The sequence below is a fragment of the Elephantulus edwardii genome, unplaced genomic scaffold (genome assembly GCF_000299155.1).
Source record: "Elephantulus edwardii isolate Elephantulus edwardi_28Jun2011 unplaced genomic scaffold, EleEdw1.0 scaffold00094, whole genome shotgun sequence".
In the NCBI taxonomy this organism is placed as follows: Eukaryota; Metazoa; Chordata; class Mammalia; order Macroscelidea; family Macroscelididae; genus Elephantulus; species Elephantulus edwardii.
This window is the reverse complement of record NW_006399844.1, coordinates 6571666-6586050: the sequence shown is the minus strand read 5'-3', so window position 1 is coordinate 6586050 and position 14385 is coordinate 6571666. Positions and strand designations below refer to the sequence as shown.

The following is a 14385-nucleotide window of genomic DNA, read 5'->3' as shown; positions in this document are numbered from 1 at the left end:
CTAGGTGTGTAAATACATAACAGGCTAGGAGGAAAGCATGCATATTCAGCCTTCAATAGTGAACAGTTGCATGGTTTCTGTGGTCAAATGAGGTAAGTTACTGAAACTCTCCAAGTTTCCTTTTCCTTATCTGCACACTAGAGATAATCACAGGCCCTGCTTCATAAGGCTGTTGTCAGCATATATTGAGGTACAGTTTTATAAGGCACTTCAAACAGTGGCTGTCTGGAGTGAACACTTGATGCACTGTCTTGGTGTTTCCACATAACAGTGAGGCCAGGGAAGGCTTCAGGGAGGAGGTGGTCCTGGAGCTGAGTGTTAAAGCATAGATAAAAGGAGAAATAGCAGAATCCTACTTCTCTCACTTTTTGGATGCCCAACATGTTGTTGGTAAGTGCCGCCGAGTCGCAGGCAACTCATAGAGACCTTATGAAGAAAAGTCCTCAACACTTGTGTGTCTTTCATCCTCTCTCCAGGTTTATAGGGTTTCCGGAGGCAAGCTATTACTGATGCCCAACTACAAAGAGCAATTCTATTCACTATCATTTCTGTTCCCATCTTCTGACACTAGCTGCACATGGAGCACTTCTTTCCCTGACCCTAACCACATGGAGTTAAATCAGCTCTTAGAAATTTTAAGGTACAGTTTTTCAAACCAAGTTTTCCTCAGACTTCAGGCACTAACCACAAGACTGGGAGTCCCCAACACACCCTCACTTCTGACCGGTTATCTCACAGTTCTTTATTATTCCTGTTATTATCCCAGACTGCTACAAGGCTGGATAAGGTAGTAGTATAATATTAACTTGACAGAGATAAGCAAAACTGGGTTCTGACAGGCATCTGGTTACCCTGGTCGCCTGACCCAAAACAGAGTCCTTGTGCAAATAACATTCAGTGAATTTCAACAAGATTGCCCCATTTTCCGACTCCTCTGTGGGCAAGTGGTCTTGAAAGACTATAAAATTCTCTGCGTGGTGGTGATTGTTAGCAAAAGAATTGATGGTGAAAGAGAGAAAGAAAGAAACTGGTCCCAAGAAATGAATAGGCCTTTATTGCATGGTCTGAGAGGGACACCAAGTGACCAGGAACAGAGAAAGTCAGAATGGTGCACCCACAATTAGGGGCAGTTTCTTTTTATAGAAGACTTGGGGAGGGCTAGGGAAGATGGTACCTCTCTGAACTTGGGACGGTTAATTAACTTGAGTTGGGGTTTTTGTGATCAGGCCCAGAACCTTTTCATAAGTTATTATTTGACCTGGTCTTTGTCCTGGCTTCCCTTGGCACCAACAGGTTTCTCAGGGAGTGATCAGGCTGAGGACAACTGCTATATTTTTCCTCCAGCGGTGGTGGTGGTGCAGATGGGACCAGTGTGAGCCCTAGGGAGCTATTCCAATCAAAGCACTTAAAAAAGTTTGTGTAGGGGATGAGGGTGGGCAGGGAGAAAAGTTCAACAATGAATGACTAGAAAACATAAGTCTCTGTAAACTTTCATTAAAATTAATAAAAAAAGAAATTAAAAATACGACCCAAAAAAATTCTGTAAATGCAGAAAGACAAATCTCAGAGGTATATGTTAGGCTAAAAGTCAAAATGGAGGTTGAAGCTTAACTCAGAAGTCCTATGTCAGGATATTTTTCAAACCAGAACTCAGAAAATCTCATATTAAGGCCTTTTCCAAAACCAGAAACTTTATGCACCAATGGGCTATTGCAATGTCAACTCATCTCACAACCCCCTAAAACACACTTGCTAAAACTCCATAATAGCCTCCCTAAGCCCAACCCCAGCACTACTCCCTTTGCTGAGTAGCCCGGCCTGCAATAAACTTTGAGAAGAATTCTACCTCTATGTCAGCGTGGTTCTTGGCTTCGATTGGAGACCTTTTAGTATATACAGCCCAGTGGCATAAAAGGTTGAATGCTTGACTACTAATCAAAAGGTTGGCAGTTCAAACACTCCCAGACAGACATGCTTCTGAAGACGGGCTTGACAATCTTGCTTCTAAAAGGTCACAGCTATAGAGAACCCCATGGAATCCAGTTCTACTGTTGTAGGGAGTAGGAGAGAGACCCAGTGACCACTCCATTACTAAAAAATTAAAAAAGGTAGTTTATTCCATCCAGCCTGTTACAGAAAAAGGTAAAGGATAGGTAGATAAAAGAGTGGAAGAATCAGAAGCTAAACCCGAAATTCCTGAAGGTTGTATTTTACAGAAAGATTTTCTGGGAAGTTACACAATTGAAGTTCCATTTACATCAAAGTGAAAAATAAAAAAAAGGGATGTCTATACATTTGGTTTTCGGGCTTCTTAGATAGATCCTTTGTTATGAGTGACAGTCTCTGTCTTCATCTTATCAGAGACCAGGATATTCATATAACATGAAAAGGGGACGTGCATAATAAATGTTACAAAAGGGGATAGGGAATCAGAAAAAGTCATCTAGTCCAGGTTGAGAGTAATGTAAATGAAGCAAACCACAAACTTTGTTTTTAGGGGCTACTTTGCTTTTGAGATGTTAATGTTCTATGTGCATAAGAAAGGAGCTCTGAAGCAAGAACCGGCATCCAAGAACAGAGCATTCTACTCCTCCCTCAGAATGAACGGAGACCAGAAATCAGAGGCTTACGCCCAAGAGAAGCAGGATTTCATCCAGCACTTCTCCCAGATTGTCAAGGTGCTGACTGAGGATGATCTGGGGCACCCAGAAATAGGAGATGCTGTTACCCGGCTCAGGAAGGTCCTAGAGTACAATGCCATTGGAGGCAAGTACAACCGAGGTTTAACAGTGCTGGCAGTGTTCCAGGAGCTGGTGGAGCCCAGGAAGCAGGATGCTGAGAGTCTGCAGCGGGCCCTGATAGTGGGCTGGTGTGTGGAACTGCTGCAAGCCTTCTTCCTTGTATTAGACGACATCATGGATTCATCCCTTACCTGACGCGACCAGCCCTGCCGGTATCAGAAGCCAGGCATAGGTCTGGATGCCATCAGTGATGCCATGCTGCTGGAATCGTGTATCTACTGCCTCCTGCTGAAGCTCTACTGCCGGGAGCAGCCCTATTACCTGAACCTGATGGAGCTCTTCCTGCAGAGTTCTTAACAGACTGAGATTGGACAGACCTTGGACCTCATCACTGCCCCTCAGGACAAGGTAGATCTCAGCAGATTCACTGAAAAGAGGTACAAATCCATTGTCAAGTACAAGACAGCTTTCTACTCCTTTTACCTTCCTGTAGCTGCTGCAATGTATATGGCAGGCATCGACGGGGAGAAGGAACATGCCAACGCCAGAAAGATTCTGCTAGAGATGGGTGAATTCTTTCAGATTCAGGATGATTACCTTGATCTTTTTGGTGACCCGAGTGTGACAGGCAAGATTGGCACTGACATCCAGGACAACAAATGCAGCTGGCTGGTGATCCAGTGTCTGCAGCGGGCCTCCCCAGAACAACGCCAGATCCTGCAGGACAATTATGGGCAGAAGGAGACGGAGAAGGTGGCCCGGGTGAAGGCACTGTATGAGGAACTGGAGCTGCCTGCTGTATTCAAGCAGTATGAAGAAGAGAGTTTCAGCCACATTATGGGGCTTATCGAGCAGTATGCTGCTCCCCTGCCCCCAGCCATCTTCCTGGGACTAGTGCACAAGATCTACAAGCGGAAAAAGTGACTCTAAATACGGCGAGGGTGGGGGAGGGGAGGCTCTTAATAAATTATTATTATTGTTTAAAAAAAAAAAGAAAAGAAAGGAGCTTTGCTAGCAAATGGGTGAAGCTCAGAATTGCCAGCCCAGAGGCTTTTGTGAATTTACCATAAGCCATGATAGAAGGAGAATTGATGACTTTGAGCTGTGATGCTAGAGAAGCGTATTGAATATACCATGGACTGCTAGGAGAACAAACAGGTATGTCCTGGAGAGGATGAAATCCTCTTGGAGGTAAGAATTTTGAAGCTCCATCTGACGTACTTTGGGCATGTTGCAAGGAGGGACCAGTCCTTACAGAGGGAGGGATGTCATGTTTGGGAGGGTGGCGGGACAGTGCAAGAGAGGAAGACCCTCAATGAGATGGATTGACTCAGAGATATTAAGGTTGGCTCTGGAGAGAGCAGGGTTCAGAGCTGTTGTACAAAGGGTTGCTATGAGTCATAGGTGACTCAATGGCACATAACAACAACAACATAGGATTTCAGCATCAGTTCAAAGTTCAACATGCATGGTTGCTTACCACTAAAACAATACTCTGTGCCCATGAGGCTGCTATGAGTTTGAATTGACTCAGCGATAAGAGGTTTTTGCAGTTGTTTTTTTTTCTTTCTTTTTTAATATATTTTTTTATTGGGAAAAACATATTGGGGTACAAGGAGGTGAGGGTTGGGGGCAGAAGGGTGACGATGGGCCAGGATGCAGTTGCAGAGCTGCACAGTTTGGTCGGTGGGGGGAGCAGGTGAAGGAAATGATGAGGGTCCAGTGGGGACCAGATGCTACAGAGGAATGACAAGCATTTCCCAATAGTAATTAAACCAACTGTCTTATTGATTTGGGAATTGGATGCCAACTCTCTGGCTTCTTCATGCTGAACAGGGGCGTAGATATAAAGGGGGGAAGGGAGGACGCTTTATTACCTTACTGGTGGTCTTGGGTTACAGTTGCTTGCCTTCTTGCTCCTGAGGGCCGCAACGGTTCGCCCCGAGCCGGGGGCCAAGCGCAGCCCGCCCCGGGCAGAAGGCCACGACGGCTCGCCCCAGGCAGAGGGCCGAGGGCAGCCCGCCCCGGGCAGAGGGCTGCGATGGCTGAAGTAGTCTTTTTTTAAAAAAGAAGAAGAAAAAGTATGTGTGTGTGTACCGTCAAATTGGATCTGACTGGTACAGGAGACTGCCCCTCCTTCTCCAGCAGAGCATGAAGTAGAGTCTGGGATTCCCCCCCCCCCCCAGGTGCCTGTCGGGGCCTGGGTTTCAGCTGTCCACACCACAGCAGTGGGCAACGAGCCTAAAGCCCCTGATGGCTCTGGGCACTGACTCTCACCAGTGGCTATGGATGAAGTCACAGGCGATTTTCAGCCAGCGCCAGTTGCAGTTGTTTTTATGACCACATAAACACATTGTTCATGTATTGAAGGACCCTAAATTGTAGGCTTCATTAACTTTCCAGGTGAGCTTTTCTTCTTCTGGATCAGTTTGTAAATGAACTGGGAAAACTGGTAACAGATGGGGTGACAACCAGTGGATTACCATGGAGGTGAGCCCTGGTCAGACGGCAGCCCCGGGCCCAGATCTGTCCACTTTCTCCATTGACCACAATGATGCTCCTTTTTCCTGCTGCCTTAATGTGCTTTCAGGGAGCAAAGACTTATTTTGTTCACTATACAACTTCAAGAATGTGAGTGGCCATCTAAGATCCCACTATGGGTCTCTTCCCATCAAGTAAAGAAGAGTGAAGAATAGCAAAGATTCAGAGAAATAATTAGTCCAAAGGACTAGTGGATCACAGGGCCACAACCTCCACTAATGGAAACCAGAAGAACTAGACGATGCCCAGCGAATACTACAACTGCTCAAATCTCTGATCAAGACCACAGAAAAGTTCTGGACAGAATAGGAGGGGGAAAAATGTAGAGCAAAATTCAAAATTATAAACAAGGCCAGACTTATTGGTCTTTCAGAGACTGGTGGCATCTATGTCTTACAGATATCCTTCAAATCTGGAATGGAGCTCACCCCTGGGATTGCCTTTCAAGCAAGAGACTTGTAGAATGAATATAATAACAATTGAGAGGAACATATTCCTCAGAACCATGAACCATATGAAAACAAAGGGACAGCATATGTTCCCAAACAAAACCCAGAAGATAAGGGGGGAAAAATAAGGACAAATGGCTATGGAGAACACTGAAAAGTGAGAAGAGTCCTGTTAGATTGCGGGAATGACAATTAGTGCTACAAGGTCTTAGTGAACTTTCACTCAAACCACAGTAAATGCTCCTAGTGAAATGCTCTAGATGGAACTGTAAACGTTCCATGGAACTGGTATTTACTGAACCCCACATTGCTCTTTGCCTGGCACTCAGTTGTGTATTTGATGTTATGTCAACTCCTGTTGAGTTTCCAGCAGCCTTGGCCAGGCTGTTGTTATCGTTGTTAGGTGCTGTGGAGTCAAGTACAACTCATAGCAAATAAGTGGATCTGAATCCCGTTCTATCGTGTGCCTTTCTCACACTTCCTGATACACCACAGCCCTTTGCAGCAGTCACCATGTCAATCCACACGGTGGAGGGTCTTCCTCTCCTTCAACTCTCCACCTTTCCAAGCCTCGTGCCTCTTTTCAAGGTAGCCCTTCCTAGCAACATGCCCAAAGTATGTAAGGCAAAGCCTCATCATACTTGCCTCTAAAGAGCACTCCGGCTACACCTTCTCCAAAACATTGTTTGCTCTTTTGGCAATACATGGGCTTTTCAGTCCTCCAACACCACAGCTCAAAGGCATCAATTCTTCTTCTGTCATCCCTATTCACTGTCCAGATGGGCAATGAAGAGGGTTAGGTTGAATGATTGATGTATGAAAAATCTAAGATCAGAAAAGTGCCCAGAGAGGCACATAGAAAACAAGAACCAAGTCAGACCAGCTCATAACTCTGTATGTGTCTCCAGTGCGCAGTTGACCCTCCCCTCTTTTTGAGGTCTTGTTTTTCTAGCTGCTTTTGAGTTGGTTCCTGGTTTATGACAATCCTATACACAACTGGATCAGACTGCTGTATCTACAGAGTTTTTAGTGGCTAATTTTGAAAAGTAGATGATTAGCCTTTCTTCTTATCATAGTCTGGAATTCTGCTCTAGTATGGGAGCAATACAAACCACCAGTGACAGATGGATAGTGTTTGTCAGTGAGGAGCGTTGACCAGACATCACACCCAAGTTTCCTGCATGGAAGGTGAGAATTATACTACTGCACTACCGCTATCTTATTTTGACTTAGCTGAAGAGACCACCTGGGGCTGATGCCTTGACCATCCAGCAGTGTCAGTCGCTGATGGGCTGAGCTCAGGCAATTGGAGGTTTAATTCATCTAGCCATGCTCTAGTAATCTATCAATGCATATAAAGTTATCCTAAAACATAATATTCCTAGACAATGAATTCTTCACTATTGGTCATAAGGCCTGATATATGACAAGACAGGTTGTGTGTTCACACTATTTGTAGATCTGTATGACAGTGAGATGACTCTCTGGGACAGCCTCCCACTTTCCAGATGTTCAGGGGCTTTATTCTTTGGTGTTGTTGTGTACTGTCCAGTTGGAACTGACCCATAGTTGACCCTTCAGTGGGTTTTCAGAGGCTGCAAATCACACAAAAGGATATTGTCCATCTTTCTCACATGGAACTGGTGTGATCGAACTGTGTACCTTTGCTTTAGCTGCACAATTCCTTACCACTAAGCTACCTGAGCTCCCTTAGTCAGCTATTAATCTATTTAACATATTATTATCCAGAGTTCAAAATTACAAGGCTTCTTCCATCCACAGAGACAATTCATATATGGCTAAGAAAATAGTTCCCAGTTTTAACAAGCAATTTAAGTTTTTATCAATAATGCTCAGTTCAAACAATTCTAACTCAGGAAATGCATCTCATCCCGAGGGGTAGGAATGATTTAAAGATTGGATTGCAGAGCACTTCTTGCCACTAGGCCACCAGAGCTCCAAGAGTTTCTTACTTGGGGAAGGGATTTTTTGGAGATGAATGATGTTTTTCATCTCAGCATAGGATTCTCTTTTACATTTCTAAGAGTTACATTTTTCTAGGCTATGAAATTATAGTCTAAGCTGGGGTTTTGATGACTCCAACACAAAGCTATTTAGTACACCAGCTTAGCTAATTTACAGGAATTTACACAGAGAAGTTAAACAAGAAACTAGAGACATGAAGACAATCAAAATGCTAAACTTCATTACAAAGAAGTTAAACAGTAATAAAATACGCTGAAGTTCAAGCACAGTGCTTCACTTAACCATAGTGGTGATGAGACTTTAAACTCAATGTTATTCTCCATTAGGATCTTAAAAACATTGACACTTATTTACAGATAAATCTGCAACTTGGCAGGGTTTGGTGGGGTTAGCTCCTCTCTGCTCCACTTGGCATCAGCTATTTCACTGGCTTGGAGGCTGGGGCTGGCATCATCTGAAACCTTACTGACTCACATGTCTGCCAGCTGATGCTGACTATTGACTGAGAACTTAGATGGGGTTATTGGCTGAAACTTCTATCAATGGCCTTACCACATAATCTGGGCTTCCTAATCTCAGAGTGGTTGCATTTCAAGAATCTAGAAATCCTTGTAGACGTCACATTGCCTTCACAACGTACCCTCAGAAGTTACTCAGGGTGTTAAGGCAATCCTAGCCAGACACAAGGAGGAGAAAAAAGGGACTTTTTGATGGGAAAATGCAAGATTCTGGAAGAGCATATGGGACCAGAAATATTTGGAAAACACAACCTGTCACAGTTAATAAACACATGCTGGGCCCCTGGATAAAGCAAATGGTTAAGTGCTCAGCTGGTAATCAAAAAGTTGGTCGTTCAAACTCACTCGAAGGCATCCTAATTGAAAGTGTGGGCAATCTACTTCTGAAAGATCACGGCTGTGAAAACTCTGTGGAGCACATTATTCGTCTTAAACCCTTAGTTCACCATGAGTCAGAATTGACTGAGAGCAACTGAATTTGCTTTTGGGAAGTCGCTGCTGGGTGCCAACTACTGAAGGAGGCAGTGGGATAAGGACAGGACTGGAAAAGAGCTGGAGTTTGAATATCACATGATTCCACAGGGAAAAACTGACAGGTGGGAGCTATGTAAGTGTCAAGGAGGAAGTGCTGAGATTTTTTTAAAAAGTTAAATCTATGTACATTGATTAATGTATGATTAAATTATATATTAATACATGATCATGCATTGATTAACATTCAAAACACCTTAAAGCTAATCTTGCATCAGCGTTACAAGGTAGGTACAACTCATTATTCCCATTTTAAATGAGGCAAAATAAAGCCACAGAGAGTGAAGCAATTTGACCAAGGTCACACAGCCAGAAAGTATCAAAGTTGTCTCTCAGCTCAGGCAATCCAACAATGGACTGTATTTTCAACCATGCACCACCCTATTTTCCTTGTCAGATTCCTTCTCCTGAACAGACCTTCTCCATCTGATCCAACTTCTGCTGGGACATCATATTATTATTACTAATATTAATACGTCCCAGGGAAGGTGGGCCAGAGTGGCTCTGTGCTGGGTGATTCAGCGTGAGAAAAGCTCTTCTAGAATATGTTTCTTGTTTTTATTTTAAGTTGATGTTTTGGGGAAGGGAACCCAAGAAGGTCACAGCTCAGCTTCTCATCCTATTATTACCTTAATTTTAGTGTTAGTTCCCCCCTGGAGTGACCGATTCCAATTGGTCAAAATACAGATAATCCATGTTTTAGAGAAGAAAAAGAGGGTTTTATCTGAAGGTTAGTCAATGGGGAAGACCAGCAGTAGCACAGGCTGCCATTTGGGATTTCCCAACCTTCTTCCCACCAAGTATCCAATATATAGAAATGCAAAACAAAGACTTATGGGCAATAATCTGTGGGCTTAGAAATGGTCCATAATTAAAAGCTTAGTTAAACATCTTGCCTAGCACTGGTTATCATTTCTTCAGTATGGAAACTTTTGGACTTTACCTTTTCCTGTCTATTTAGACATCCAAGGTTTCCATGAAAGTCAATACATATTCTCCGATAAGAATGCATACCTGTTCTGCAATTGCCATGTATTCCTATCCTAGTTAAGACAATAAATCTATGATTGATTATTAGCCTTAGAGGAACTAGAGCATTCAAAGCTACAAAGAAGACAAAGTATTTTCAATTGCCTCTTGTTGTTGTTAGGTGCCATTGAGTTGAGTATGACCCATATCAAGCCTCTGAACAACAGATCTGAACCCTGTCTTATCCTGCGACATCCTCACACTTCCTAACACATTAGAGCCCACTGTGTCAATCCACTTGGTTGAGGGTCTTTCTCTTCTTTGCTGACTCTCCGCCTTTCTGAGCATCATGTGCCTCTTCAAGGAATAGCCCCTTCTAGCCACATGCCCGGAGTATGTGAGGTGAAGCCATATAATCTTAGCCTCCAAAGAGCTCTCTGGCTGTACCCTCTCCAAGACATATTTGTTTCTTCTTTTGGCCTTTCAAGGAAGATTCCACATTCTTCTCCAACACCACAGCTCAAAGGCATAAATTCTTCTTCTGTCATCGTTACTCACTGTCCAGCTCTCAGATACATAGCAAGTGACTGGAAAGACCATGGCCTGAATTAGACACACCTTAGTCCTCACACTGACATCATTGCTCCCCAATAATTTGGAGAAGTCCTTGACTGCAGACTTCCCCAGTGTAATAATTTCCTTACTGCTGGTACCAAGAATGTTAACTGTGGATCCAGGTAAGATGAAGATGAAGTTGTCAACAGCTTCAAGATTTTGCCCCTCTATCATGATAGATGGAGAATTACCTCTTAGGCATGTAAAAACTGGACAATGAATGGGGGAAGACTAAAGAAGAATTGATGCCTTTGAATTATGATGCTGAATATACTACAGACTGCTAAAAGAATGAACACATCTGCTTTGGAAGGTGTACAGCCAGGATGCTCTAAGCTTAGAAGGGAGAAGAATGAGACTTTGTCTCAAATGCTTTGGAAAGTTATCAGGAGAGACTAATTCCTGGAGGAGGACATCAGGCTCAGTAAAGTGGAGATTCAATGACATAGAGGAAGACTCTTAACAAGATAGATTAAAAGAGTGGCTGCAACAGTGGGCTCAGACACAGCAGTCATCGTGAGGAAGGCACAGAGCTGGGCGTACGTACTGTCACTATGAGCCGGCATGTAACAACAACAACAAAGGTTTGGCAGATGCAAGGGGATCTTTGGGTACCTACTAAGTTTTCTGGCATCAGAATCTCTCTTAGCTCAGAGAAAATGGCTGGAGGTTTTTTGTTTGTTTTTTGTATGGTTTTTATTTGTCATAGGTTTTCAACTCAGGACCATGAATCAAGATGGAAGGTAAACTTGGGCTCAGACCAGTAGACAGAAGTTGCAAAGGCACACAGGTCAAATGCACCACTGGCTCCGTGGGAGAAGGATGGGCAATCTTCTCTTGTGCAATTTACTGCCTCTGAAAACCCACTGGGAGCCAACTATGTGACAGTACATGACAACGAAGAGTCAAGGATGGGGAAACTTTATCTCACATACTTTGGTTGTATTGCCAAGAGGTCCCTGTAAAAACAGGTATGATGGGAAAGGTGGAAGATCAGAGAAAGAAGACTCCCAGCAAGATGGATTGACCCAGCAACAAGGTCACCGAGGAAGGACAGAACCCAGTTCTGGCCAAGAAAGTTTATTGAGGAGAAACTGCCGGGCTGGTCTGAAGCAGAAGACCAGCCCCCACCAAAAGTTAGAGAGGGGTTTTATATTCTTTTACAAGGAATTTGGAAAAGGAGATGCTCACAGATGTTTTCTACAAGATAGGGAAGTGGGCTGGGGTCTCAGATAACTATTTCTGGGAAAGTGGGTAGTTTCACGTCTTTGACAGAGAGAAAAAAAACCCAGCTGCTGCTTCCTGTGACTGGATTCTTTCAGTAGGCATTCTGGGAGAGGACGGAAATGGCTTTCCAGTCCTAATAACTGTAAGAATGGTCTCGAGTGTATCAGAGGTCATCTGGATGGTGCAGGACAGGGCATGGTTCAGATCTGTTGTTCATAGGGTCGCTGTGAATTGTAGTCAGCTCAGTGATACCCAACAACAGTCTCTAGCCCATGTGTGATGAAGCAGCAGGAGCTTGTGAAGAACCAGCCAACCTAACTATGCCCAGTGTTCCTCTTCTGACACTCTTATTCATACTTTAGGAATCAGCTGGACCTGCGCTTGAATGTAGGTTATTTAGCTTTCTGGTTGGATGACCCTAATTAGCTCACGTCAGTGATCTTTAGTTTCTCCTTCTTTACTTAGGGGTTGTACTTATCTTACATAATTGGCATGGGTAGCTGACACATAACTTTAACCATCACAGGAATTAAATGAGAGAATATATGTAAAGCTCCTAGCATGGCATTGCCACATAGTAGGTGCTCAGTAAATGTTCACTCTAATTTTTTCTTTTTTTTACATTCACTGTTTTTGTCCTTACTTCCTAATGTGGTGCCTGCAACTGGACTCTGCATGCTGGGGAATCTGACCAACTTATCAGGCTTTTATCTCCCTTGTTTCTAGACATTTTACTTCCATCGATATAACCTAAGGATACTGAATGCACCATGGACTGCCAAAAGAACAAATGTGTCTTGGGAAAAGTGCAGCCAGAGTCCTCTGTGGAGGCAAGGTTGGTGAGACTCTCTGTCTCATAGACTTTGAGCTTATTACCAGGAAGGGCCTGTACCTGGAGAAGGACATTGTACTTGGTAAAATAGTTGTTGTTATGGGCCAATGAGTTGGAACCAATTCATAGTTCACCTTCCAGCAGGTTTTCAAAGGCTGTAAATTGCACAGATTTCCCATCTTTCTCTCTCAGAGCAGCTGGTGGATTTGAACCACTTGTCTCTGAGTTGGCAGTGCAACTTCTTGCCCACTAGGCCACCAGAGCCTGTGGTGAAGCACAGGGACAGTGAAATAGATGGATCAGCACAGTGGCTTCAACAATGGGCACACAGCAATCATGAGGATGGCGAGGGACGGGGTGAGTGTTTTCTTCCATGGTCTATGGTTCCTAGCAAGGCTCATCCCACAGTTCTTTCCATGTGTAGCAACTGCTCCTCAGCCCCGCCCAGTGGCCATCAAAACGGGTCCCACTGCAGACAATGAGGTTGAGGAATTCGAGACACAGCAGGTCCTGGGCCATTTCCTCCATGACTCAGGAGGCCGGGTTTCTTCCACACTGCCGTGGAAAGCTAGCCTCATCTATCCCGTGAAAGATAGGGCAGGTGAGATTTAGAACCCAGGGCCTCAAGTATGTCAGCGACAAGGATGGTACAGGATAGGACAGGGCTCAGGCTTGCTGTGCATGGGGCTGTTAGGAGTCATACTCGACTCGATGACACCTCATAACCGCCACCACCTCCCACATCTGCTCTTAACTGTCCTCAAGATCAGTGCTGGGCCAGCCGTGTGCTCCTGGGGTAGTGACAGTATGCACTCACCTCGCGCTTGTGATTGGTGAGTGTACTTACTTGTGCCCGAATCCCAGTCGGCCCAGTGGGAAAGGAGTTGCACTACCAACCCGAAGGCATCTGATTTGAATCCACCAGCTGCTCCGAGGAAGAGATAGATGGACAATCTCCTCCCCTGTGATTTACGGTCTCTGAAAACCCACTGGAGGGTCAGCTGAGTCAGTTCAGACTTGACAGCAATAAACATCACCAACTGTGTCCACTTCTCCAGCACACCCCTGCATCCCAGTCTAAAATCTGATGGAAATAATGTTGTTTTTTTTTAAAGTAAAGGTGGAATGGGGAGGAGAAGGGGCAGCCACACATTACAAGCATTGAAGATGGCCCTTTGAAAGGGGCCCAGTTGGACTAGAGAGGAGAAAGTTACGGCGGTTGATGTATAACTGAGTAGCCTAGGTTCTTTCATGAAACGAGGGACACGTTTCCCAGCTAAGGAAGGGCAGCCATGGAGCTCGGAGTACTTGTTACGTGTTAAGTACTCCACACGCTTCATTTTTATTTAGACTTGCAGCAACTATGCCAAGCAGCTGTCACATCTGACTTTATCTTTGTGGAGACCAGGCTCCATGAGCGGCTGGACTATTCCATGTCACACACGTGCTATGCGGATGAGCTGAGACTTGAGTCCTGCTCTGGGTTCCCCAATACCTCCCTTTCCCCATGATACTCAAACTCAACACTGTCAAGTTGGAATCAACTCATAGTTGACCCTCTGTTAGAAAAAGAGTTGAGGGCAAGAGAGAAAGAAAGAAACTGGTCCCAAGAAATGAACAGGCCTTTATTTCACGGTCTTAGAGGGATGGCAAGTGAACAGGAGCAGAGAAAGAAATGGTGGAGCGCGGGCAGTAAGGAGGAGTTCCTTCGTATAGGAGTCCTGGGGAGGACAAAGCAAGATGATATTTCTCAGAATTTGGGGTGTTAATTGGGTTTGGGCTTTTGTGATTGGGCCCAGAGCCTTCAGGATTCATTGTCTGATCTTTGATGTGTCTGGCTTAGATGTTATCAGGTTTCTCAGGAAATCAGTTGGGGGCGGGGGGGTTTAATTGCTATATTCTTCCCTCACCCTCCACTGATTTCCATGGCTCTAAATTGTACAGGAAGACACTGTCCATCGTAATCCCATGGAGCT

General features: G+C 44.4%; 1 pseudogene; it reads left to right on the top strand.

The window, feature by feature from the left end:
- The first annotated feature begins 2567 nt into the window (after window positions 1-2567).
- LOC102853481 lies at window positions 2568-3665 on the top strand (annotated as a pseudogene).
- The last annotated feature ends 10720 nt before the right edge of the window (window positions 3666-14385 follow it).